The sequence below is a fragment of the Ornithorhynchus anatinus genome, chromosome X1, assembly GCF_004115215.2.
Source record: "Ornithorhynchus anatinus isolate Pmale09 chromosome X1, mOrnAna1.pri.v4, whole genome shotgun sequence".
Lineage (NCBI taxonomy): Eukaryota > Metazoa > Chordata > Mammalia > Monotremata > Ornithorhynchidae > Ornithorhynchus > Ornithorhynchus anatinus.
Window position 1 is genome coordinate 82,422,556 of NC_041749.1, and position 25,303 is coordinate 82,447,858.

A 25,303-nucleotide genomic window follows, 5' to 3' on the forward strand; every position below is an offset into this window, starting at 1 on the left:
TTCCATCTTTGAAGACCGAGAGAGCAGTGGTTCAAAAGATTTCATTAATTCACTCAACCATACTTATTGAGTGCTTACTGTGTGCTTAGCACTGTACTAAACGATTGGGAGAGTACAATAATAATAATAATGATAGTATTTGTAAAGCGCTTACTATGTGCCGAGCACTGTTCTAAGCGCTGGGGTAGATACAAAGTTATCAGGTTGTCCTCCGGGAGGCTCACAGTCTTAATCCCCATTTTACAGGTGAGGTAACTCAGGCACAGAGAAGTTAAGAGATTTGCCCGCGGTCACAGAGCAGACAAGTGACGGACTGGGATTAGAACCCACGACCTCTGACTCCCAAGCCCGGGCTCTTTCTACTAAGCCACGCTACTTCTCGTGAACAGACACACTCTCTGTCCACAACGGGGAGGCAGGGAATAGGTCCGTTTATTGTTATATTGTACTCTCCCAAGTGCCGAGTACAGTGTTCTGCACACAGAGAGCACTCAATAAATATGATGGAATTGAACTATGGAGTCAAGAGGGCACATAAATATGCCCTCTTGCTTCGCCCTGACTTGCTCCCTTTGTTCTTCCCCCTTGCCACCCCCACAGCACTTACGTACGTAACTGTAATTTATTTATTTAGACTGATGTCTGTCTCCCCTGCTCTAGACTATAAGCTCATTGTGGGCAGGCGATGTGTCTGTTCATTGTCGTACTGTACTCTCCCAAGCGCTTAGTACAGTGCTCTGCACAGAGTAAGCAATCAATAAATATGACTGAATGAAGGAATATGAAGGAGAGAGCGGATCAGAGAGCCTTGAAGCTGACAGTTGGAAATCTCTTAGGGACACTGAGCTAAATCGCTAGCTATCGGAGGTTTCTGAAGAGGAGAGAGACGTGAGCCGAACAAAGTTTTCAGAAGGTGATCCTGGCTGGGGCCGGTAACGTAGACCGAAGACGAGAGAGGTGAAAGGGTGCTGCCGTGGCAGCTGGCACAGGGGCTTCATTGCGAGGAGTCTGGGGCCCTTATTCGCCTGGAGTCCCTGGGCCTCTGCCTCGGGAGTCCTTGCATTAATCCAGCCCTGCCTGCAGCTCAGCCTTTTGTCTATCTTGCATGGACCTGCTGCCATCCAGCAGCGAGAGAGGCCCGGAGGCATCTGCGCAGGGTGAAGAGGAGAAGTCACAGTGCAGCTGAGACCAGAAACACAAGGCATGAGGTGGGACTGGTGCCCAAGAATGAGGTGCCCTCCAGCCTTGTGACTGGTGTGGAGCTGCTGGGAATTTGGGGCGGGGGGATGAGGGCAATAAAGGGGAGGAAGACTCAGGAGGAGACACAGGGAGGATCAGGAAGGAACAAAAATAGAACACAGCAGCAACAACCATCATCTTCAGATCAACAACAAAGATTATAGCTGTGGCTACTGGTAACCTATTTTTATTCCCTTCTAATAAGTGCTACAGAGAAACCAGGAAAACCCTCAGTGTAGGCTATATTTGTTGGGGTGGTTTTTTTTTGAGGTACATTAACATTATGTTATGCTATGCTGTTATTATTGCCTGAATTTAAAATTCACTGCACATCACTATAGGATCGGGAGAGGGGGGAGGGAAGAGAGAGGCAACAAAGAGATGAGTAAAACAGCCAGCGGGGGAGAGGAGGAAGAGAGGGGCAGAAAGAGAGGGAGGCCCAAAGACAGGCAACAAGGAGAGACGAGAAAGAGAAGGATAAAGCAGAGACAAGAAGAGGGGCAGGGAGAGAAAAGGAGTTAGAATCAGAGACAGGGAGGAGAAGATAGCTTGGGAGAGAGTTGGAGGAGAAAATGAACAGGGAGGACAAAGGATGAGAAGAGGGCGAGATGAGGGGTGGGGGAGGGCGGTGAAGAAGAGGAGGGAGGGAGGAGGAGAAAACAATGGGTGAGATGAGGAGAGCGACAGAGATAAGGGAGAGAGAAAGGAGGAAACATCCTGGGGAAGATAGATGGTGATGGAGAAATGCTAAAATACCACGAATGTTTCATGGATGTTAGCTAGTCATAATCATTGCTAAATCATAAATACAGCATTACATGATGTCTTTAGTCACACAAAGGAAGTGTAACACTGCGTTTTGAGAAGTAAAGGAACCCAGGCAATGAAATATCCCTTTCAATTTTCAAAATATATGGTTTCATTATATTTATATTTCTGTACAAGGGAAAAATGTCTTATTTTATTGCCTGTTGGATAAAAATAAATATTACTAGATTTGAGAAAAATGTGTATTTTACATAATCAACTCCTTTATTGAACAAACATTTTATTTTCTCTTCCTCTTGAGTAAAAAAATACCCCACCCGCTTGATTCTCATGAATTAACTGGGAACAGATTGGAAAGCTGAAATTTTGGCACCAAAGGTAGCCTCTCTACCTACATGTCAAGAATAATTCATTACTAACCAAAAATATGCATGAAAATTTTGAAACAGAATCCTTTCACTTTTGAATATTCCATCTCCTTCAGCAAACATGCCGGTCTTATTGCCAAGGGTAATGCTACCTATGGAGAAGCATTCCTAAAGCATTTTTATAAGGAAAGTATTTTTAAAAAATTCCAAAGAGAAAGAAGAAATTGATTTTAAACCTTTTATGGGAGGAAAAACTAGAGAACATTTGACATCTGTGCCTCCCTTTCTGCCCCCGCTCCCCATTAATTGCTGAGAGAAACTGTGGATGGCTACTCTATTAATAGTTACAAGAAGACAATAATACATATTATGAGCCCGGGTTTTCACTTCTGTTCAATATGACTTTATGTAGGTGGGAATTATCTCTTGCCTCCCCCTTTTTCCTCATTCCCTATCAAAATCACCTGTAAATGACCATTTACTTTCTCCCTGCCTGCTACCATTAGCTACATGTGTGTTCAGAATAGTATCTGTAGGTCAACTTCACCTTCTCTGCAGATCAATCAATCGATCATATTTATTGAGCGCTTACTGTGTGCAGAGCACTGTATTAAACACTTGGGAGATTACTACATAATAGAAACGTCCCCTGCCCACAACGAGCTTACACGTGTAGAGGGAACTTATGGGAGATCACATCTTCAAAGTGATTCTGGTCCAACACTAAGGAAGCCTCCTTTAATCAATTCATCTATCAGTGGTATTTATTGAACACTTACTGTGTGCAGAGCACAGTGCTCGAGAAAGTACAATACAACAGGGTTAGTAGACCTGAGCCCTGCCCACAAGGAGCTTACAGTCTACTGGGGGAGATAGATGCTAAAATAGACTAGGGATAGGGGAAACAATAGGGTATAAAGATATTTACATAAGTATTGTGGGACTGGGGTAGTATCAAAGTGTTTAAGTGGCACTTATAATAATAATAATAATAATGATAGGGGTATTTTTTAAGCACTTACGATGTGCCAAGCACTGTTCTGAGCACTGGGATAGATAGAAGTTTATCAGGTTGTCTCATGTGGGGCTCACAGTCTTAATCCCCATTTTACAGTTGAGGTAACTGAGGCACAGAGAAATTAAGTGACTTGCCCAAGATCACATAGCTGACAGAGCTGGGATTAGAACCCACGACCTCTGACTCCCAAGCCCAGGCTCTTTCCACTGAGCCACGCTGCTTATCTACAGGTCCTCCAAGTGCCCTAACTGTGACACTGCCCAGGAAAGTATCTGGAAACCCTCTGGAGTGACTTAACCATCTATGTTTCAAACTGCACTTTAAACTTGCCTGTAGAACACCAGAAGTGGTTCAGGAGATTGGTCTCTGGTTTACCAATTTTCCATCCCATCCAGCAAGATCAGAACTAGAAATGGAGAGAGAAAATAGGTTAGTTTGGTCTACTAAAAGTGCAGCAACAAATCACTCGATGTAAAAATGTAATGCAGTTGAGTTCAGAAAAAGGAAGAAGGGGCTGGCAAACTGTCCTTCACCAGCCCCTGTGACTCCTGTTGAAATAAAAATGCAATAGAATACAGACACATTTCAGCTTACTTTGCACTTCGATTACTTATCCTCAACCTAAAAAATATACTACTTACAATGGATTCTGGCCTGCTCTATCTGGCATATTTCCTCTGCGCTGACATAATGGGTGGGATGGTTACGCAGGGGAGAACCTCTCAGATGTGGAAGCAATGGCAATGGGAAGAAGACCACCTCTCCTCTACCTCACCACTGTTATTGACAAAGAAGCTGAACCAGCCCACACAGGTGGATTATGGAAATTTCCCGTGAAATTCCCCAGCCTCCTGCCATTCCTGGCATTCACCACTACCCTTAGCCACTCTCAGACTCAGTGGGTAGTGATTACTTGCCTTCCCTAGATATATTCAGTTGTGCTGGAGGCAGCCATAGGTGATAAAGAATGGCAGCAACCCCAGAATCAATCAATCCATCGTATTTACTGAGCACTTACTGGGTGCAGAGCACTGTACTAAGTGCTCGGGTGAATACAATATAACAGACACATTCCCTGCCCACTATGAGCTTACAGTCTAGAGGGGGAGACAGACATTAATATAAATAAATGATGGATATGTGCCTAAGTGATATGGGGCTTGGAGGGAGGATAAATAAAATGAACAAGTCAAGGCGACACAAAGGAAGTGGAAGAAAAGGAAGAGAGGGCTTAGTCAGGGAAGGCCTTTTGGAGGAGATGTGCCTTAATGACGCTTTAAAGGGGGTGTAGAGTAATTGCCTGTAGGATATGAAGAGGGAGGGCGTTCCAGGACAGAGGCAGGATGTGGGCGAGAGGTTGGTGGCGAGATTGGAGAGACTGAGGTGCAGTGAGTAGGTTGGTATTAGAGGAGTGACGTGTGTGGGCTGGGTTGTAGTAGGAGAGTAGTGAGGTGAGGAAGGAGGGGGCAAGGTAATTGAGTGCTTTAAAGTTAATGGCAAGGGGGTTCTGTTTGAGGGGCAGCCACTGGATGTTCTTGAGGAAAGGGAAAACATGGCCTGAACGTTTTTGTAGAAAAATGATCCGGGCAGCAGAGTGAAGTAGGGACTGGAGTGGGGAGAGACAGGAGGTAGACTGCCTGTCTTAATGAAGATGGGGTAGGATGAGTGACTGGATTGGATTAAAATGGTAATCCAATGGACGGAGAGGAAAGGCCGGATTTTAGCGATGTTGTGAAGATGGGACGGGCAGGATTTAGTGACGGACTGAATATGTGGGTTGAATGAGAGAGAGGAGTCAAGGATAATGCCAAAGTTACAGGCTTGTGAGACAGGAGGGATGGCGGTGCCATCTACGGTGAAGGGAAAGTCAGTGGGAGGACAGGGTTTGGAGGGGGAGATAAGAAGTTCTGTTTTAGACATATTAAGTTTGAGGTGACAGGAGGACATCCAAGTAGAGATGTCTTGAAGGCAAGAGGAAATGCGAGACTGCAGAGAGGGATACAGATCAGGGCTGGAGATATAGATTCGGGTATCCTCCACATAGAGGTGTAGGGGAAGCCATGTGAGTGAATGAGTTTTCCAAGGGAGTGGGTGTAGATGGATTAGACTGTAAGCCCGTCAAACGGCAGGGACTGTCTCTATCTGTTGCAAACTTGTTCATCCCAAGCGCTTAGTACAGTGCTCTGCACATAGTAAGCGCTCAATAAATACTATTGAATGAATGAATGAGAACAGAAGGGGACTCAGAACTGAACCTTGAGGGACTCCTATAATTAGGGGGTGGGAGGCAGAGGAGAAGCCCGAGAAAGAGACTGAGAATGAGCAGCCAGAGAGATCGGTGGAGAACCAGGAGAGGACAGTGTCGGTGAAGCCGAGCTTGGATAGTGTTTCCAGGAGAAGGGGGTGGTCCACAGTGTCAAAAGTAGCTGAGAGATCGAGGAGGATTAGGATGGAGTAGAGGCTGTTGTAATTGGCAAGAAGGAGATCATTTGTTACCTTCGAGAGGGCAGTTTCTATGGAGTGAAGGGGACAGAAGCCAGATTGAAGGCCCCCAAGGAGAGAACTGGGGGAGAGGAACTTGAGGCAGTGGGTGTAGACATCTCGGTCAAGGAGTTTAGAGAGGAATGGTAGGAGAGAGATGGGACGATAACTAGAGGGAGCCGTGGGGTCAAGGAGGGTCTTTTTAGGCTAGGGGGGGCATTGGCATGTTTGAAAGCAGTGGAGAAGAAGCCACTGGAGAGTGAACAGTTGAAGATGATGGTTAAGGAGGGAAGAAAAGAAGGGTAAGTGTTTCGATAAGATGAGAAAGGATGGGGTCGGATGTGCAGGTGGAGGGGTGGATTTTGAGAGAAGACAAGAGATCTCTTGAGATACTGCCAGGAAAGATGGGAGAGTTGAAGGAGGGACAGGATAAGGGAGGGACTAGGGAAGGGCAGGGTGAGATTTTAGGGAGGACATGCCTGATAGTTTTGATTTTTTTAATGAAGTAGGTGGCCAGCTCATTAGGGACAAGAGATGGGGGAGGCAGGAGGACGGGGGTTTGAGGAGGGTATTAAACGTCTGGAACAACTGGCGAGGGTAATGAGCATGGGTGTCAATAAGGATGGAAAAATAATTTTTCCGGGCAGAGGAGAGGGCAAAGTTAAAACACGTAAGGATAAACTTGAAGTGGATGAGGTCGGCCTGATATCTCGATTTCTGCCAGCAGCGCTCTGTGGCTTGTGCACAGGAGCGAAGGAGGCGGACTGGGGATGTGATCCAGAGCTGCGGCTTAGGGGTACGAGATCGACGAAGGGATAGGGGAGTGAAGGAGTTGAGTTCAGTAGAGAGGGTGGTGTTGACAACGACAATTTGGTCATCACAGGAAGGTAGTTTGGGTATGGAGGCTAAATGGGGCATGCCAAGTTGAGAAAATGGGATGGGGTTAAAAGATCAGAGGTCTCTGTGGGGGAACAGCACAGACTTGAGGTGTGGAGGTGTGTGGGAGAGAAGGCAGGTGAGGAGGTTGTAGTCAGAGGGATTTCAGAGTTGATGAGGGTAGATATTGTGCAGGGGCTAGAGATAATGAGATCGAGCGTGTGTCCAAGTCGGTAAATGGCCTAGCTGGGGAGGAGCAGGAGCTCAGTGGCGTTGAGGAGTGAAAGAGAGCGGGCAGCAGAAGGATCGTCAGGTCATCAGGTACACCCTCCAAAATCTCCAGTGGTTGCCTATCCACCTCTGTATCAAACAAAAACTCCTTACCATTGGCTTTAAAGTATTCCATCACTTCGCCCCCTCTTACCTCACCTCGCTTCTCTCCTTCTAAAACCCAGCCCCCTCACTTCTCTCCTCTGCTGCTAACCTTCTCACTATGCCTCGATCGCGCCTGTCTCGCTGCCGATCCCTTGCCTAAGTTCTACCTCTGACCTGGAACGCCCTCCCTCCTCAAATCCCCCAATTATTCTCCCCCGCTTCAAAGTCTTACTGAAGGCACATCTCCTCCAAGAGGGCTTCCCAGACTAAACCCCACTTTTCCTCATCTCCCACTCCCTTTGCCGTTGCCCTGACTTGCTCCCTTTGCTCTTCACTCCCTCCCTGCCCCACAGCACTTATCTGTATCTGTGATTGTATTTATTTACATTGATGTCTACTTATTTATATCGATGTCTGTCTCCCCCCCGCCCCCCATGGACTGTGAGCTCTTTGTGGGCCGGGATTGTCACTCTTTATTGTTGTATTGCACTTGCCCAAGTGCTTAGTACAGTGCTCTGCACACAGTAAACACTTAATAAATACGATTGAATGAATGAATGAATATCTATGTGGATATTAAAGTCCCCAAGGATCAGTGTAGGGATGGAGAAAAAGAGAAGGAATGCAAGAAGGAGATCAAAATGGTTCAAAAAGTTGGAGATGGGCTTGAGGAGTGGTAGATGATTGGTACTAGAATCTGGAGTGGGTGGCAGAGGTGGACGATATGGGCTTTGAGGGAAGGGAAAGAAAGGGAGGGGGGAGATGGACCGGTGCGAAAGCGCATTGGAGCATGAGAAGGAGTGAGTGTGGGGGAATGGGTGAAGATGAGGCCTCCTTTAAAGAGAGCAGCAGAGGAGACCATGTCATCTGGGGAGAGTCAGGTTTCAGTGACGGCCAGGAGGAGCAGTTACTGGGTCAGGAACAGGTCAAGATAAAGGGAAGCTTCCCCATGATGGACCGGGGCTTTCCACGGGCTGCACTTGGCTGAGGCTGGAAGCAGGGAGGGGCGCGGGGGACAACCCAAGGGGTGGGGAGGGGTTGGATGGGAGCCAGCTGACATGGGCTGGTGCGGGGGAGTGGGGGAGGGGAGGGGTGGCTCTGGGACAGGATGACAGGGATGAGGATGGGGAGAGTGGTGGGGCCTGAATGAGGGGTTGGATAGAAGAGGAGGAGGAGAGGATGTGTTGGGAGGAAAAGAATAGGATGGGCTGACTGGAGGGTGGGGATTGAGGAGTCATGGTGAGGTCAGGGAAGTTTAAGGGAGGAGAGAAGAAGAGGAGAAAATAAATCTCCCCCTCTCTGTTCCTCTAGACTGTAAACTCCTAGTCGGCTAGGAACATGTCTACCAACTCTGTTATACTGTACTCTCCCAAGTGCTTAATACATAGGTCTGCACACAGTAAGTGCTCAATAAATGCCATTATATGACTGAGTGATTTCTCTTCTCCCTTTTTCACCTCCTCTCCCTTTTCTTTTCCCCATCCTCTCTCCTCTTTCTCTTTTTCTTCACTCTGCTGCTTTTATCGTTTTTCTAAAACTTCATTCTGTGCATGTCTCCCCACTCCTTAAAAACTTCCAATGGTCTTCCACCCATCTCTGCAACAAACAGAAACTCTTCACCATCAGCTTTAAGGCATTCCATCAGCTCTCTCCCTCCTACCTAGCCTCACTCCTCTCCCACTACAACTCGGCCCACACACTTCGCTTCTCTAACACCCAACCTACTCACTGTGCCTCAATTTCACCTCTCTCCTCATCAATCCTTGGCTCAAGCCCTGCCTCCTGCCTGGAACTCTCTCCACCTTCATATCCAACAGACCACCGCTCCCCCTTTCTTCGAAGTCTTACTAAAATCCTAACTCCTCCAAGAAGCCTTCCTGGCTAATCGCTCATCTCCCCACCATATTTCCCCTCCTGCTCTGTCACCTATGTACTTGAGTCCTTACCCCCATGCACTTAGGTATTCACCCCGCCACCCAGTACTTAAGTAAATATCTTTATACTTGGTTTCTTCTCCTACCACTGACGTCTTAATGTCAGTCTCCCCCAGTAGAGTGAAGCTCCTTGAGAGCAGGGATCATGTCTACTTACTCAATTACACTCTCTCCCATCTTTTTCCTCATCTTCCATCTCCCCTTACTTTATACTGGACAGAGGAATATGTAAGAGGGATATGTGCCGGGATAACTCAGAATTCAGTCTAATGGCATTTTCAGGGACTATTATAAAACCGTAAATCATAGCGGTTCGGCTTGGAACTGAAAAATGTAGAAAATTACCATTCAAAATGGGTTGCTTTATGAGAATAACTTTTTTGTATTGTTTGGATACCAAATCTTCTCTGGCTATAAATTCCTGTGCCTTGCTGAAGTGTTCAATTGTAAAAGAGCAATCTGTAAACTCTGCCCCCTGGCTGAAAGAGATATCACACTGGAATGATTCGCTCTGCCCCAAGGCTGAAAGGAATAGCACACTGGAATGATTCACGTCTGTTTTTCTTACTCAAAAGATTCCTAGACACACACAAGGTCTTGTAATCAAAAGCAGGCTAAAGTAAGGAGTCAAATGTCCTTTTACAATGTGGGTGGTGGATTAGGCAAAGTAAGTAGCAGTTGAAAATACTTGGTAATTTTAGAGTAAAACCAAGTGCTTTATCTTTAGAATGATAGGGGAGAATTAAGACAGAGGTGAACACTACATCACAGATATTAAACTTGGCATCTGCCTTGGCAAATTAAGACACTGGGCTTATGCTACTTGAGAAATCTGATTTCCAGAACTAGAAGATAAGGAATTAAGAAAGGCACAGATTGTACCGTCACCAATCCTCGAAAGGTGAAAATCTTTCAACGCTAATGGATGCAGTAGAAAAAACGTCTTCAAGAATGCTAAATGGGACAGCAGTACAGAGTAGAGAGTCTCCGTATCATACCCACATCAATCCTACTGTTTAAATAAGATGCTTTAGTCAATGGGTGCAATAGCAGAGGCTCCATGAGGATAACTCCTTCATTCACTTAGTTTACAGAGTGTGCATACTCTATAAATTACTGTGCGCTTAGTGCTTACTAGGCACTTGGGGGAACACAATAAAAATAAAAAAACATAATCCTGGCCCTTGAGGAGCCTACAATCTATGAGGCGGGCAGACACAAAGACAGCTCATATACAGTGTGAACGTGAACAGTAGCCTGGAAGGGCATTATTGAGATGATTTTCCCAGCGGAAATAACTGGTTTTGAACAGACTACGCACAGGCCTAAAGAATCACTCACTCAATCACTCAGTGGGATTTATTGAGAGCTTACTGTGTGCAGAGCACTGTACTAAGCACTCGGGAGAGTACAATACAACAGAATTGGCAGACACAATCCCTCCCCGCAAGGACCTTACAGTCAATCTAGTGGAGAAGCAAACAATCTAGGACTAGTCATGCCTTTCAGAAAAATCAGGATCCCGAAAGACAGGCTGAAAAACATAGGCCCTGAATTTGGGTTAAACCCATTAATGCAGCAGGGATCTATCGTTCTCTCAACTACACTTGCAGGCATGGATAAGAAGACACTTCTGTCAGTAGCCTCATCTTCAGAAATGAAAGACAACTGAATGTAGTCCTGTCTTAGAGGCCACTAGAGGAAAATAAGAGTGAGAGATGGAACTGGCAGAGACGGCACCTGCAAGATATAATGTTGCCCTTTGAACCGCTGGTCAGGGGAGATGGAGCCTGAGGGAGGTATTATTAAGGGTAAGTGAGTGAGGGACTGCAGGATACAGAGCAGAAAGAGATGAGGCTTGGGGAGATGGGGCTAGGGAGACATCAACTGGATTAGATGAAACTAGATTGCAAACTATAAAGCATTTTAATGCAAGGTGACAAGAAACAAAAGAGCCTTAGGAGCTATGAGGAGCAATATGATTATGGCCTCCTAATCTAGTTTTTCCCTCTTTAGATTTCAATTTTTACTAAATTTTCTCCATATTATATCCAAGTTCTTGAGGGGAAAATCACTACATTTTTGAAAATCAAGGGCAGTATTAATAACCAGTAAGATACCCCTTCATTAACTTGTTAGAAACATGTATGAGGGAATATTTTCCTGACCCTTTCCAGGTATAATGATCTTTTCACGGGCTGACTGTCCGCAGACAGAATGTATTTACATTCATGATTTTATTTGCAGACCTTCCGGGGAGGCGGCAGGAGAAGAGACATGTATAAAGAAGATCGCATCCCAGAAGACATTCAGACGGTAAAAACTACAATGGAAAGTCACTGAGGTGTCTACCCGCACGAGAGAAAGAGTAAACAAAACACATAAACAGACCAGTAAAGCAATGCAGGCAATTGTGCAGCAGGCAATTAGTATACAGAAAACATAACAGTCCAGAAAGCTCTTGTCAAAATGCAAGTTTAATTATGCATGTGAAAATAGATGTGATCACAGTTTGATTAGACTTGATTCTGGCATCTCTCCAAGGGGTCAAGGAAACACACTGCGTGCTGCTCACGATGCTTATGCTGCCTGACCGGCCTCACGGCTACCGTACCTCAAACAGACCCGAGACTTGGGTTCTAGTCCTGGCTCTGCCACGTGACTGCTGTGTGACCTTGGGCAAGTCATTTGACTTCTCTGGGCCTTAGTTTCCTCATCTGTGAAATGGGGATTAAGAATGTGAGCCCCATGTGGGACAGGGACTGGGTCCGACCTGATTAACTTATATCTACCCCAGTGCTTAGAACAGTTCTTGGCACATAGTAAGTGCTTATCAAGTACCGTAATTATTATTATTGTCTATTTAGGTAACAGTTGCCCATTTCAGCATTACTTGACATTGATTTTGTTTACAATGCTTAGATCCAGGAATGAGGGGATCGTGAACCCCCAGGGATTGCGACCGAAAAGGTAAAGTTTGCCCCTCTCCCTGAGCCAGAAAGTGTCTGGAGGTGGAATCATCTCTTTTTCCCCACGTTCCTCCCCAACTTCTTGCTTCCCATTGGCAGGCTGTAGTCCCTGGAACCTTTAGGGTTTTTTCTCCTCTTCCTCCTCCTCTGCCACGGCTCTGCTCTATGGCTGAGCTCTCGCTTACCCTCACCGGGCACTGAGGCAGGGCCACGGGCTACTCTCACCCCTCCAACTCAAAACCCCACGAGGGCTCACCTGCTTGAATCCTGGTCCACCCAGACCACCCAGAGGATAATAATAATAATAATGATAATGTTAGTATTTGTTAAGCGCTTACTATGTGCAGAGTAATAATAATAATAATGTTGGTATTTGTTAAGCGCTGGGGTAGGCACAGGGGAATCAGGTTGTCCCACGTGGGGCTCACGGTCTTAATCCCCATTTTACAGATGAGGTAACTGAGGCACAGAGAAGTTAAGTGACTTGTCCACAGTCACACAGCTGACAAGTGGCAGAGCCGGGGATCCTCCAGGATTGAGGTGGGGGTCAGTCAGGATTCCAGACTTCTAGCAGCAACTGTTCAAACCTGGAGGGGCCAAAGAGTCACTGCACTGCTTCTCAGCCCAGAGGCCTCAGCACCTCTGGCTCAGCTGACCTATCCTGGCCTGGTCATTGGGCAGGGATTGTCTCTATATGTTGCCGAATTGTCCATTCCAAGCGCTTAGTACAGTGCTTGACACATAGTAAGCACTCAATAAATACGAATGAATGAATGAATGAATGGTGCTGGAACCACTCCTCCTTGGTTGATGATGGAGGGACAGTGGGTCTGGGCTGGGGAGCAGTGTGACAACTGGGTAATCAATTCCCCAAGAAGCAGCGTGGCTCAGGGGAAAGAGCCCGGGCTTGAGAGTCAGGGGTCGTGGGTTCTAATCCCGGCTCTGCCGCTTATCAGCTGTGTGACTTTGGGTAAGTCACTTAACTTCTCTGTGCCTCGGTTACCTCATCTGGAAAATGGGGATTAAGACTGTGAGCCCCACGAGGGACAACCTGATTACCTTGTATCTACCCAATGCTCAGAACAGTGCTCGGCACACAGTAAGTACTTAACGAATACCAAATTATTATTAAATAGGAGGGGGGCAGGTGTCGAATCCCCATTTTACAGATAAGGAAACTGAGATACAGAGGAGCTACGTGACTCGTCCAAGGTCACAAAGCAGGCAACTGGCAGAGCTGGGTTTAGAACCCAGGTCTTCTGACTCCCAGGCCTGTGCTCTTTGCACTAGTCCACAGGGTTTCTTTGTATGTGAAAAAGGACCCCAGGGTTTAAATTCTTCTCTGGGAATTGTTAAATATTGGTTGGTTATTTTATGGTTAATTATTATTATTTCTTCCTGCTTTCAGGGCATCTCTATTTGGATGTACTGCCAACACCTCAAACGTAACATGTCCAAAACAGAATTCCTCATCTTCCCACCCAAACCCTGCCCTCCCCCTGATTTTCTCAACTCTGTAGATAGCACCACCATCCTTGTCATTATCCTTGACTCATTCAACCCACATGTTCAATCTGTCACCAAATCCTGTCAGTTCAGCCTTCACGCCATCGCTAGAATCCACTCTTTCCTTTCCATTCAAATTGCTACCATGTTAATGCAAGTCCCCTCTCAGGATGGCACTTGGAGAGTTTCCAGTCCTCTACCAGTCTCGGCTACGAGAGGGAGAGTCAAGCAGAGCCTAGCTTGGGCAGTGGCTAGCGAGTGCAAGGCAATCTGCTACAAGTCAAAATTCACCCGTGCTGGGCAGCCGCGGCATGGGAGAGAGTCGAGGGCGGAGACTCGAGTTTACTGCGCGGAAGGTGGAGATGGAAAACCACTTCCATGTTTTTACTAAGAAAACTCTACGGACACACTACCAGAACAACTGCAGACGGAGAGGGGGCGTTCTGGGAAAGATGCGTCCGTGGTGTCTCTAAGGGTCGGAAATGACTCGACGGCATAACGCAATACACAATAATGCAAGCACTTACCCTATCCCACCTTGATTACTGCATCAGTTTCCCCAGTCCTCAAGAACCTCCAGTGGTCGTTCCACCCTTGCATCAAACAGAAATTCCTTTACCGTTGGCTTTAAAGCACTCAATCACTTTTCCCCCTCCTACCTTACTTCTGCGATTCCCGACTACAGCCCAGCTCCTCTAACACCAACCTACCCACTGTACGGCGATCTCATCCATCTCGCCGCCGATCCCCGCCCAAGTCTTGCATCTGACCTGGAACTCCCTCCTCCTTCGTATCCAATACATGATCACTCTCCCCACCTTCAAAGCCATCTTAAAAGTTCATCTCCTCCAAGAGGCCTTCCCCCACTAAGCCCTAATTTCCTCTTCTCCCACTCACTTCTGCGACACCCTTACACTTGGATATGCACCCTTTATTTTCCTCACCTTCAGCCACACAGCACTTATATACATCTCTGTAATTTAGTTATATTAGTGGAGTGAGCAGGGGCCTGGGAGTCGGAGGTCATGGGTTCTAATCCCGACTCCTTCATTCATCTACTGTGTGACCTTGGGCAAGTCACTCAACTTCTCTGTGCCTCAGTTACCTCATCTGTAAAAAGTGGGGATTAAGACTGTGAGCCCAATGTGGGTCAGGGACAGTGTCCAACTTGATTAATTTGGATCCACCCCAGAGCCTAGAACAGTGGGTAGCACATAGTAACCGCTTAACAAGTACCATAATTATTATTATTATTGTGAACATCCATCTCACCCTTTAAACTAAACTCCTTGTGATCGAAAACACGTCTACCAACTTTGTTATACTGTACTCTCCCAAACACTCAGTACAGTGCTCTGCACACAGAAAAAACTCAGGAAATACAATTTCTATGAACGGACGTACCAATAACACACTTTTCTCTTTTAAACACATTCACAGAGTAGGTTTGTTGTTCCATATTCTGAAACTAAGCCGAGCCTGTTTCGGTACAACTAATTTTCAAAATAAGAAGCACGAATCTAGGATTCCCTGAGTTTTGTTAAAATGAGTTTATTCTACTCTCACCCTCTGAAAGCTCTTCAGTTGGTTGTATTTATATCTAGAGGCCAAATAACTGCCAGACTCCCAGTGATTTTCCAAGTGATGATTCTAAATACAGGAATATGAAGCTCCTCCGTGTTTTAGGATGATTCCAAATACAGGTATATGAAGCTCCTTAGGGCTTTCTCGGGGCTGTGGCCTGCAGTCTGTCATTCAACACAGTGTAGGGAGGGAAATGGATGCTGAGTGGGCACCTTATCTAAATTCACCGATGTGAGAAGGAGATAGTGGTGGCGAATTACCTATTCCAAATCCCTGGAAGTCAATGCTTCACCAAGTATTGCCACTATAGTAAATAGCTTCCCCAGAACTTCTCTGACCTAAGCATGAACTCCGGAGCTTAGGAAAGAACTAATGAAGTCACTGAAGTTGGAAGACAAACAAGCAGAGGAGGACATAGAAGATTTAAACAAGATACTTAGCAAACTAATCATCTTGGTGGAACTAGTCCAAGATATTGGGCTGGCTGGCTGTTAGGTGGTTTCTGAAACAAATACCTCCTGTTCTCCTAGTGGCGGTAGTATTTATTCCAAATCTGTTACGTCGGACTCTCCCAAATGCTTAGTACAATGCTCTGCACCCAGTAAGTGCTCAATAAATACGATTGATTGATTGAACACCCACTGTGCCTCTATCTCACCTGTCTCGCCGCTGACCCCTAGCCCGGAACGCCTTCCCTCCTCTAACCCGACAGACAACCACTCTCCCCCACTTCAAAAGTTAGAGAAGCAGTGTGGCTCAGTGGAAAGAGCCCGGGCTTGGGAGTCAGAGCCAAATCTCTATGGTGAGAAATCCCTGCTCTGCCACTTGGCAGCTATATGACTGTGGACAAGTCACTTAACTTCTCTGTGCCTCAGTTACCTCATCTGTAAAATGGGGATTAACTGTGAGGCTCACGTGGGACAATCTGATTACCCTGTATCTCCCCCAGCGCTTAGAACAGTGCTCTGCACATAGTAAGCGCTTAACAAATACCAACATTATTATTGAAGGCACATCTCCTCCAAGAAGCCTTCCCAGACTTCCCACCTTTCCTCATCTCCCACCCCCTTTGCTCTTCCCCCCTCCCAGCCACAAAGCACATATGTACATATCTGTAATTTTATTTAATCCCTTGCTCTTCCCCCCTCCCAGACCCAAAGCATTTATGTACATAACTTTAATTTTATTTATTTGTAATAATAATGTTGGTATTTGTTAAGCGCTTACTATGTGCAGAGCACTGTTCTAAGCGCTGGGGTAGATACAGGGTAATCAGGTTGTCCCACGTGAGGCTCACAGTCTTCATCCCCATTTTACAGATGAGGGAACTGAGGCACAGAGAAGTTAAGTGACTTGCCCACAGTCACACAGCTGACAAATTGATGTCTGCCTCCCCGACTGTAGACTCTAAGCTAGTTGTGGTCAGGGAATGTCACTGTTTATTGTTGTCTTGTACTTTCCCAAGTGCTTACTACAGTGCTCTGTACACAGTGAGCTGTCAATAAATATGACTGAATGAATCAATGAATGAGATGCACTGTACTTGGGAAGCACACATCAAAGAAGTGATCTATTTCCCAGCCATAAGGAGCTCACACTCAGATGGGACAGGAGGCATACATTTTTTTTAATATAGTCAAAATAAGTAAATGAATGTGCAATTGAATACACATATATATACATATATATATGTATATATATTTATATGTGTGTGTGTGTGTGCATCTCAAAGTGCTGAAGACTGGTATTCATCCTCAACAGGCTTGCATTCTCTAATTTCCTAACAGTGTTCTCACCAAAACACATAACCAAAACGTGCACTCTGCCAGAACTATATATACTTAAATGACCTCTCAATGCGTGAGGATTCTGAGGCAACCTCAGAGGGTCCCACAGAGGAAATGAATCTGGAAGTAGTCTCTGTTCTTATTTGATCATGGCAATAATATGGAATGGGACACATTTTCAGAGACTAGATTAGGAAATGTGACGCTGTGAACTTGGTATTCTCAGCATAGAGAAGGAGCATTGCCCAGTGGATAAAGCATGGATCTGGGAGTCAGAAGGACCTGGATTCTAATCCTGGCTCCACCACTTGCTCGCTGTGTGGCCTTCACTTCTCTGTGCCTTAGTTACCTCTTTTGTAAAATGGGGAGCCCCATGTGGGACGGGGACTGTGTCCAATCTGATTATATTGCATCTACCCCAGTGCTGAGAGCAGTGCCTGGCGGGCACGTAGTAAGCGCTTAGCAAATACCATTAAAAAAGGGAAAAATATTCAGAAAATATAAGCATCAAATACCTCACATGTAGAGATATACTGTATGAGAGGCCCTGTCCTCTACCTCATAATTACTGTCCTGGAAGTAGATGAGTATGGGGTAGTAGAAACACTCTTCCTGAAACTCTGACTGGCCTTGGCTATAAAGATTCAGTACCGTACAGGTTTTCATCTTATTTCTCCGACTGCAAGAACTGTGGATCTCCTTCGATCTCAATTCTCACTTGACATTCACTTCCCTTGGAAGATCATCGAATCATGTAGTTCCAGTTCCCAACTCTACGCATATACCTCCCAGATATACACCTCAGTTCCTGGAAACCTATTCTACAAACTCTTCATTTCCTCCTTCCTTTGGGATATCTTCCTCTGGATGATTGGATCAGCTTCAGTTTGTCCTTCCCCTTCTTTTAGGTCCCTGTAAAAACCCACCTCCTCCAAGAAGCATTCCCTGATTAGTTTCACAATCTTCCCTGATTAATTTCTCATCTTCCCACCTTATCATTCCATCAATCCATCAGTGGTGTCCATTGAGCACTTACTGGGGCCAGAGCACTGTCTGAAATACTTAGGAGAGTACAATACAATAGAGTTGGTAGTCATGATCCCCATCCACAGCAATAATAATGATTGTGATATTTGTTCAATGCTTACTATGTGTCAAGCACTGGTCTAAGTGCTGGGGTAGATAAAAGGTAATGATGTTGGATACAGTCCCTGCCCAACATGGGGCTCACAGTCTGAGTAGGAGGGAGAACAGGTATTGGAACTCCATTTGACAGATGAGGAAAATGAGGCACAGAGATGTTAAGCACTTGCCCAAGGTCAGACAGCAGGCAAGTGGCAGAGCCAGCTATTACCCAGGTCCTCTGATTCCCAGGCTCATGCTCTTTCCACCAGGCCAAGCCCTTCTGACATGGACGAACCCACGGAATAAGCTCCTCACAAGGATCTTATAGTCAAGAAGGGGAGACAGGCACTAAAATAACTTACAGAAAGGGGAAATGGCAGAGCTTAAGGATAAATACATAAGTGCTGTGGGGTCTGGGGGTGGGGTGAATATCAAAATGCTTACACACTTGGGCTACACATCCAAAAGCATAGGTGATGCAGTGAGGAGGGAAAATAGAGTGGGGAAATGAGGAATTAGCAAAGGCCTCTTGGAGGAGATGTAATTTTAGTAAGGCTTTGAAGATGGGGAGAGTGGTGGTCTGTCTGATGTGAAGGGGGAGGGAGTTCCAGACCAGAGGGAGGATGTGGGCAAGGGGTTGGAGGCTAGTGAGAGAAGACTGAGGCACGGTGGAGTAGGCCGGCAGGTAAGATAGGAGGGGAGAGCTGACTGATTGCTTTAAAATTAATGGTAAGAAGTTGTTCTTTGATGCGGAGATGGATGGATTACCACTGAAGGTTTTTGAGGAGTGGGGATTTTCTTTTTAGAAAAATGATCCCCGCAGCAGAGTGAAGTATGACAACTACCATGTCAGCACTTACTTGTCAAATAAGCACTTAAGTACAAACCTTGTATTTCCTGTTTCTTCCTCCTATCTATAATTTACTTTAGTGCCTGTCTCCCTCACTAGATTGAAAGCTCCTTGAGGGCAAAGATCATGCCCTGGGATCACCAATATTGATCGTATTGCACTCTTCCAAGTGCTTAGTACTGTGCTCTCTCTATACGTGATACACATTCAATAAATACCATTGATTGATAGTTCGATTAATGAGTTTCAGTGGGGTGACCATAAATGGAGCGGCCATTAGAACCTCCTCAATGACACAATGAAGCTCAAAAAGCGGCCTTGTTTTGGACAGTTGTTAAACAGCAGCAGAAGGTAGATCAGCCTGGCTCGCAGTAATCAGAAATGGGGGGCTATCTTTGAATAGAGGCCCTGGGAAGGTCATGACACCAAGAGTAAGAAACAAAAACAAGTCCAAGCACAGTGAGTAACAAATGGTCCAGTGCAGCCAGAGGATTGTCCAGCCGGCACTGATTTTTCATCAGCTACACTGGCACACACCAAAAAATTAGTGGGTTCTAATCCTGACTTCCTCACTTGCCTGTCGAGTGACCTCAGGCAAGTCACTTAATTTCTCTGGGCCTCAGTTACCTCATTTGTAAAATGGGAATCAATAATGTGAGCCCCAGGTAGGGCAGGGACTGCATCCAACCTGATTAACTTGTGACTTCCCCGGCATTCAGTACCACCCTGGCCCATAGTAAGCGCTTTACAAATACCATAAAAAAAACAAAAAGCCAATCATTATTATTTGTCTTGTCTTTGTTGTTGTTCTTGTTTTGGTTACTTCAGATTTCCTGGGCATAATTACCCTAACTCCTCTGCTTAATTAGGAATTAGAAATACAATTAAAGCACTGATTATGCCATACAAGATAAGAAAGTCCAGTTCATCAACAATAGAATTCTACTTCCAAAAGGTCCAAGATTTATTGCCTCTTGGGCCAAAAGGATGAATGTTAAATTTAGAAAGAGAAAAGCATAGAAAATAACTTTAGATTTAGGGAAAATCCATAATAAACCAGGGTCTCTTCCTTCTGAAATTGCTGCCATCAAGGAAGACAGAGGGGAGTTCACTGCTCCTTGAGCCATCATTGGTCAGGATTGGTTTAAAGGAACTGGGAATATTAATAGAAAGGAGCTTATTCAGAAGGTACGGCTACTGCACGGAAAGTTCTCTTAAGAATTTCCTAAGCCTAAGATTAGACTAAAACAAAATGTAGTACCGTTTTAAAGATAAATGACATGTCTGTAGATTTGATTCTAACTATAACTAAAATATAAGCAACATGGAGATCATTCATGAGAAGAAACTTTAAAATTCATGGAAAAAACATGGGAAGGGTCCACGCCCCTTCTGAGTTCACCACAATTTGGGGAACAATGGAGTTCACGTCCTCTTGATTACGAGAAGCAGCACGGCTTAGTGGAAAGAGAATGGACTTGAGAGTCAGAGGTCATGGGTTCAAATCCCGGCTCTGCCACTTGTCAGCTGTGTGCCCTTGGGCAAGTCACTTAACTTCTCTGTGCCTCAGTAACCTCATCTGTAAAATGGGGATGAAGACTGTGAGCCCCACGTGGGACAACCTGATTACCATGTATCTACCCCAACGCTTAGAACAGTGCTTGGCACATAGTAAGCGCTTAACAAATACCAACTTTATTATTATCATTACAATTCCTTAATCTAAGGTCTGTTTCCCTTCCCCACCTCCCGCCCCCAAAACTCTAAGCTCGTTGTGGGAAGGGAACATGTCTACCAACTCTGTTATATTGTACCCTCCAAAGTGCTTAGTACAGTGCTCTGTACACATCGATTAATTGATCGATTGCTCTTGGGTTATATCTGGTTCTTCTTGCTATAAGCTGTGGTTCACAAGCATAGCTGCCCGCAGTAGACTTGGTACCATGAAGGTGACATCATAGCCATTTCCCACCCAGCTTTTTGGGGCAGGAAGTAACTGGCTTGTCCCACCTCTTGGAGTTGGAAAGAGGCCGAGGAGAAGTCAAGAAAATGCCCATTGCTGAGAGGATGTGGCCCCACTCGGCCCAGGGACAAGCGGTGTTCCCAACGTCCTCGCTGGCTAGCAGGGCGAGCTGAAACTGCTTTAGCTCCGGCTCTCGCTCTCCCACCCCATCTCCAGGACCCGTGGAAACGGCAAGCAGCCGAAGCGCCGAAATGGACCAGTCAAGCCAGGCGCGGAAGGGGACTCCTCACCTATCCCCATGGGTGCCGGGGGCAAGGACAGCCCCTGTGCTGGATGCCACTCAAACTTATAATGGTCCTCAAGGGGGTTGGAGAAAAAAGATTTAGGCCACACACACCTAGGTCTGGAATGATGGTGACCCAGGAAGAGAAGGGAGGGAAGAGTAAGACAATACATGCATCTCTAGAACTTACTGTCCCTTTCTCAAATGAAAAGAACCAGTAATAAATTTATTTATTCATCTCTTTCTCTCCCCGGCCTTTTCTGTTTAATAAGTACGATTGGCATTTTGCACACAACTGCTCAAAGATTTCTTTTTGTTTGGCTCTTCTGCACAAAAAGGTTGCAACCTGTGCATTAAAGCCTCATCTAAGACCTATCTTCAACATTGGACTAAGGAAATTTCCACAATGTTAGGTTTCTAGGTGGAGTTTCCAGGGGTTGAAATTTCCCAAGTTGTGATTTCCAAGGATGGGACTTCCAGGGACTAGCGGCATTCCTAAAGGATTAGGCAGAGGTGGAACTTGGCAAAGGGAGATGGTTGCTCTCCTGAGCTCACTGAGAAAAATTCAGGCAATTTTGCAGGCCACCAGGCAAAACTCCATGGGAATGGAAGTGGTGATTTCCCCCAACCCCGTGGCCCACAGAAAGGGAATATTATTTGGTCTCCTCAACAGCCTCCCTTACCTGTACACATTTCCTAAATCTACATACACCCACCTCTCCCTGGGGCTAATTTTGGAATGATCGCTATGCACTTTGAGCCACCTACTGTCCACTAGACCCTGGCCTTCGAAAAATTAGCTTCTGCTACTTTCTTCCATGGCCAGTTCACCTAAGAATTTGGGAACATGAAGCACATAGCTTGCCGCAATTTGCAAGTCAGAAGGACCTGGGTTCTAATCCCAGATATGCCACTTACCTGCTGTGAGACTTTGTGCAAGTCACTTAATTTCTCTGAGCCTCAGTTACCTCATCTGCAAAATGGGGATTAAGACTATGAGCCCCACGTGGGACAGGGACTGTGTCAAATCTGATAAGCGTGTATCTACCCCACCACTTAGTACGGTGCCTGGAACATAATAAGCACTTATTAAAAAAAAAAGATGGGGCCGAATGGCAGTTCTCTATCGTTTATCCCCAATACACCCAAAGGCAGAATCTGAGTTTTAATGTATTGAAATGGCTGCTATCCATTCAAGTAAGGATTCAAGGGGCATCCCACATCACACTTGCCCTGAAAAAGTGTGATTTAAAGCAGGGTCAGTGACTTGGTAGCTAGAAACAGTACGGTCAAACTGGGTGCTAAGCAAATTACTATTTCAACATCTTTTCTCCTTATCTAGCATTGTTTCCTTAGCACTGTGACCCACACTGTTAGAAGTAGCTCTGAAATCTTCTACCTGACCCCTAAATCGGGTCATGGAGGGAAAAGAAGGAAAACTTTCCTATTTCCTTCAAAAATCATTTATAGAACTTAAGGGGAATGAGAAGCATTGCAAGTGACTCTTTTTTTCTTGTCTGAAAAAAAAAAATGATGTTGTTAAAATGGGCCTGTAATGCTTCCAGGGCTAGTTTAGATCACATCATCTAGGTGGAAACCTTTTATCTGCTCTCTTTTCAGCACTGATTTGATGTGAATTAGATTCTAAGAAACTTCAGAAATGGTTTCAAGCTACTTACAGAACCAATGTAACTTACAATAACAGGTCAAACCAAAAATCTGCAATTGACCGTAGAAAATTTTTAAAATCTAAGGCACACATTTATACTGCTGATGGATTTTGCCACCCTGAACTGGTACAGGAATTATAGACTCCTGCCGATCCCCAATCCATCTTAATTGGTGATTTATGATGCTGCAGTGGGTTCACAGTTGCAAATGAAGTGTGAAGAGAATGAGGGCCCGTGAGTTTGCCTGTAGACTTCCTCCTTTATGCAAACTCAATCTTTTCGTCAAAAGAGAGAAACTGATGTAGGATGAAAGGTGAGTAATGCTCCATTTAAGACAATTAGTGTAAACTCTAAGGTCCTGAGAATTATCCCCTGATATGAGTTGAATTGTACTAAAATGAAGCTCCCTTTCCCTTTTTTATGGTATCTGTTAAGTGCTTACTATGTGTCAAGCATTTTTTTAAGCTCTGGGATAGATCCAGGACAATCAAGTTGGACACAGTCCCTGTCCCACTTAGGGCTCACGGTCTAAGTGGGAAGGAGAGCAGGTATTGCATTCCTATTTTACAGTTGAGGAAACTGAGTCTCAGAGAAGTTAAGGGATGATGATGATGATGATTACGGTATTTGTTAAGCACTTACTATGTACGAGGCACTGAACTAAGCACTGGGGAGGATACAAGCAAATCGGGTGGACACAGTCCCTGTCCCATGTGGGCTCACAGTCTCAATTCGCATTTTCCAGATGTGGTAACTGAGGCACAGAGAATGATAAGAATAATTATGGTATTTGTTAAGCGCTTACTAAGTGCCAGGCACTGAACTAAGCACTGGGAAGTGGAGCGACTTGCCCAAGGTCACATAGCAGACAAGTGGCAGATCCAGGATTAGAAACCACGACCTCCTGACTCTCAGGCCCGTGCTCTATCCACTACACCATGCTGGTTGGTGCCTTGCCCGAGGCAACACGGAAGGCAAATGGCAGAGGAGTAGGGGAGTGAGTATGGAGACCTAGAGCTGGAATCTGGGGGGCCTCCAACCCTGACCCTCACCCGTATACAATTTGTCCCCTTCCCAGATCCTGGCAATCCTGACCTAGAGTAGGAAATGGGAATAGGGTCGGAGAAGGCCTGTGATTGCTATGGAGCAGAGGACAGTCTAGGATCTGACTGCAGGGGGTCCACATAACTGTGTGCAGGGGGTCCACACGCTGGGGAAGCAGCGTGACGTAGTGGATAGAGCACGGGCCTGCGAGTCGGAAGGACCCGGGTTCTAATCCCAGCTCTGCCAGTTGCCCGCTTTGTGACCTGGGCAAGTCACTTCACTTCTCTGTGCCTCAGTTACCTCATCTGTAAAATGGGGATTAACTGTGAGCCTTACGTGAGACAACCTGATGATCCTATATCTCCTCCAGCGCTTAGAACAGTGCTCTGCACATAGTAAGCGCTTAACAAATACCAACATTATTACATAACCTCTGTAGATCCTCAGGATTAAGCAGGGAGCCTCTATCTCCCTGCCAGGACTAGGAGTTGGGGGAAGAATATCTGATTTCCAACGCTACCAACTCACTCTGGAGTGAAGAAGTGGAGACCACAAGGGGACCCAACGTGTCAGAGTTTTTTGGGTTTCTTACGGTGTTTGTCAAGCCCTTACTATGGGCCAGGCACCGTACTAAGTGCTGGAGTAGATACAGGACAGTCAGATTGGACACCGTCCCTGTCCCACATGGGGCTCACAGTCTTAATCCCCATTTTACAGATGAGGTGACTGAGGGACAGAGAAGTGAAGTGACTTGCCCAGGTCACAAAGCGGGCAACTGGCAGAGCTGGGATTAGAACCCGGGTCCTTCCGACTCACAGGCCCGTGCTCTGTCCACTACGTCACGCTGCTTCTCTGAGTTGTCTGGACAGGAATAGGAGCGGGGAGACGATGCGATAGCTGGAGGATGCAATGGGATCCTGAGAGAGTTCTTTTAGTCTAGGGGAAACCCGCTATCTTTATCTACCCCTTCCAATAAAGTGACAGTCACTACTGCCTCATGAGCTGTTTGGCTGGTGACAGGAGGTGATCTGTCTAGAAGGTCGAGCATCCCTAGGTGTAACTGAAGATGGAAGTAGCGTGGCCTAATAATAATAATAATAATGTTGGTATTTGTTTAGCGCTTACTATGTGCAGAGCACTGTTCTAAGCGCTGGGGTAGACACAAGGGAATCAGGTTGTCCCACGTGGGGCCTACAGTCTTAATCCCCATTTTACAAATGAGGTAACTGAGGCACAGAGAAGTTAAGTGACTTGCCCAAGGTCACACAGCTGACAAGTGGCAGAGCCGGGATTCGAACCCATGACCTCTGACTCCAAAGCCCGTGCTCTTTCCACTGAGCCACGAGTATGGTTCTGGGAACCAGAAGTCCTGGGTTCTAAGCCCAGGTCCACCACGCACCTGCTGTACGACCTCGGCCAAGCCACTTAACTTCTTTGTGCCTCAGTTCCGTCATCTGCTAAAT

At 45.8% G+C, this 25,303-nt stretch overlaps 1 long non-coding RNA gene across 1 annotated transcript in view; it reads right to left on the reverse strand.

The window, feature by feature from the left end:
- Positions 1-3,723: 3,723 nt before the first annotated feature.
- LOC114806438 overlaps positions 3,724-25,303 on the reverse strand; it is an 82,601-nt gene continuing 61,021 nt past the window's right edge. The window contains exon 3 of the long non-coding RNA XR_003754473.1: positions 3,724-3,799. This is a non-coding gene — a long non-coding RNA (uncharacterized LOC114806438). The remainder of the gene's footprint in view (positions 3,800-25,303) is intronic.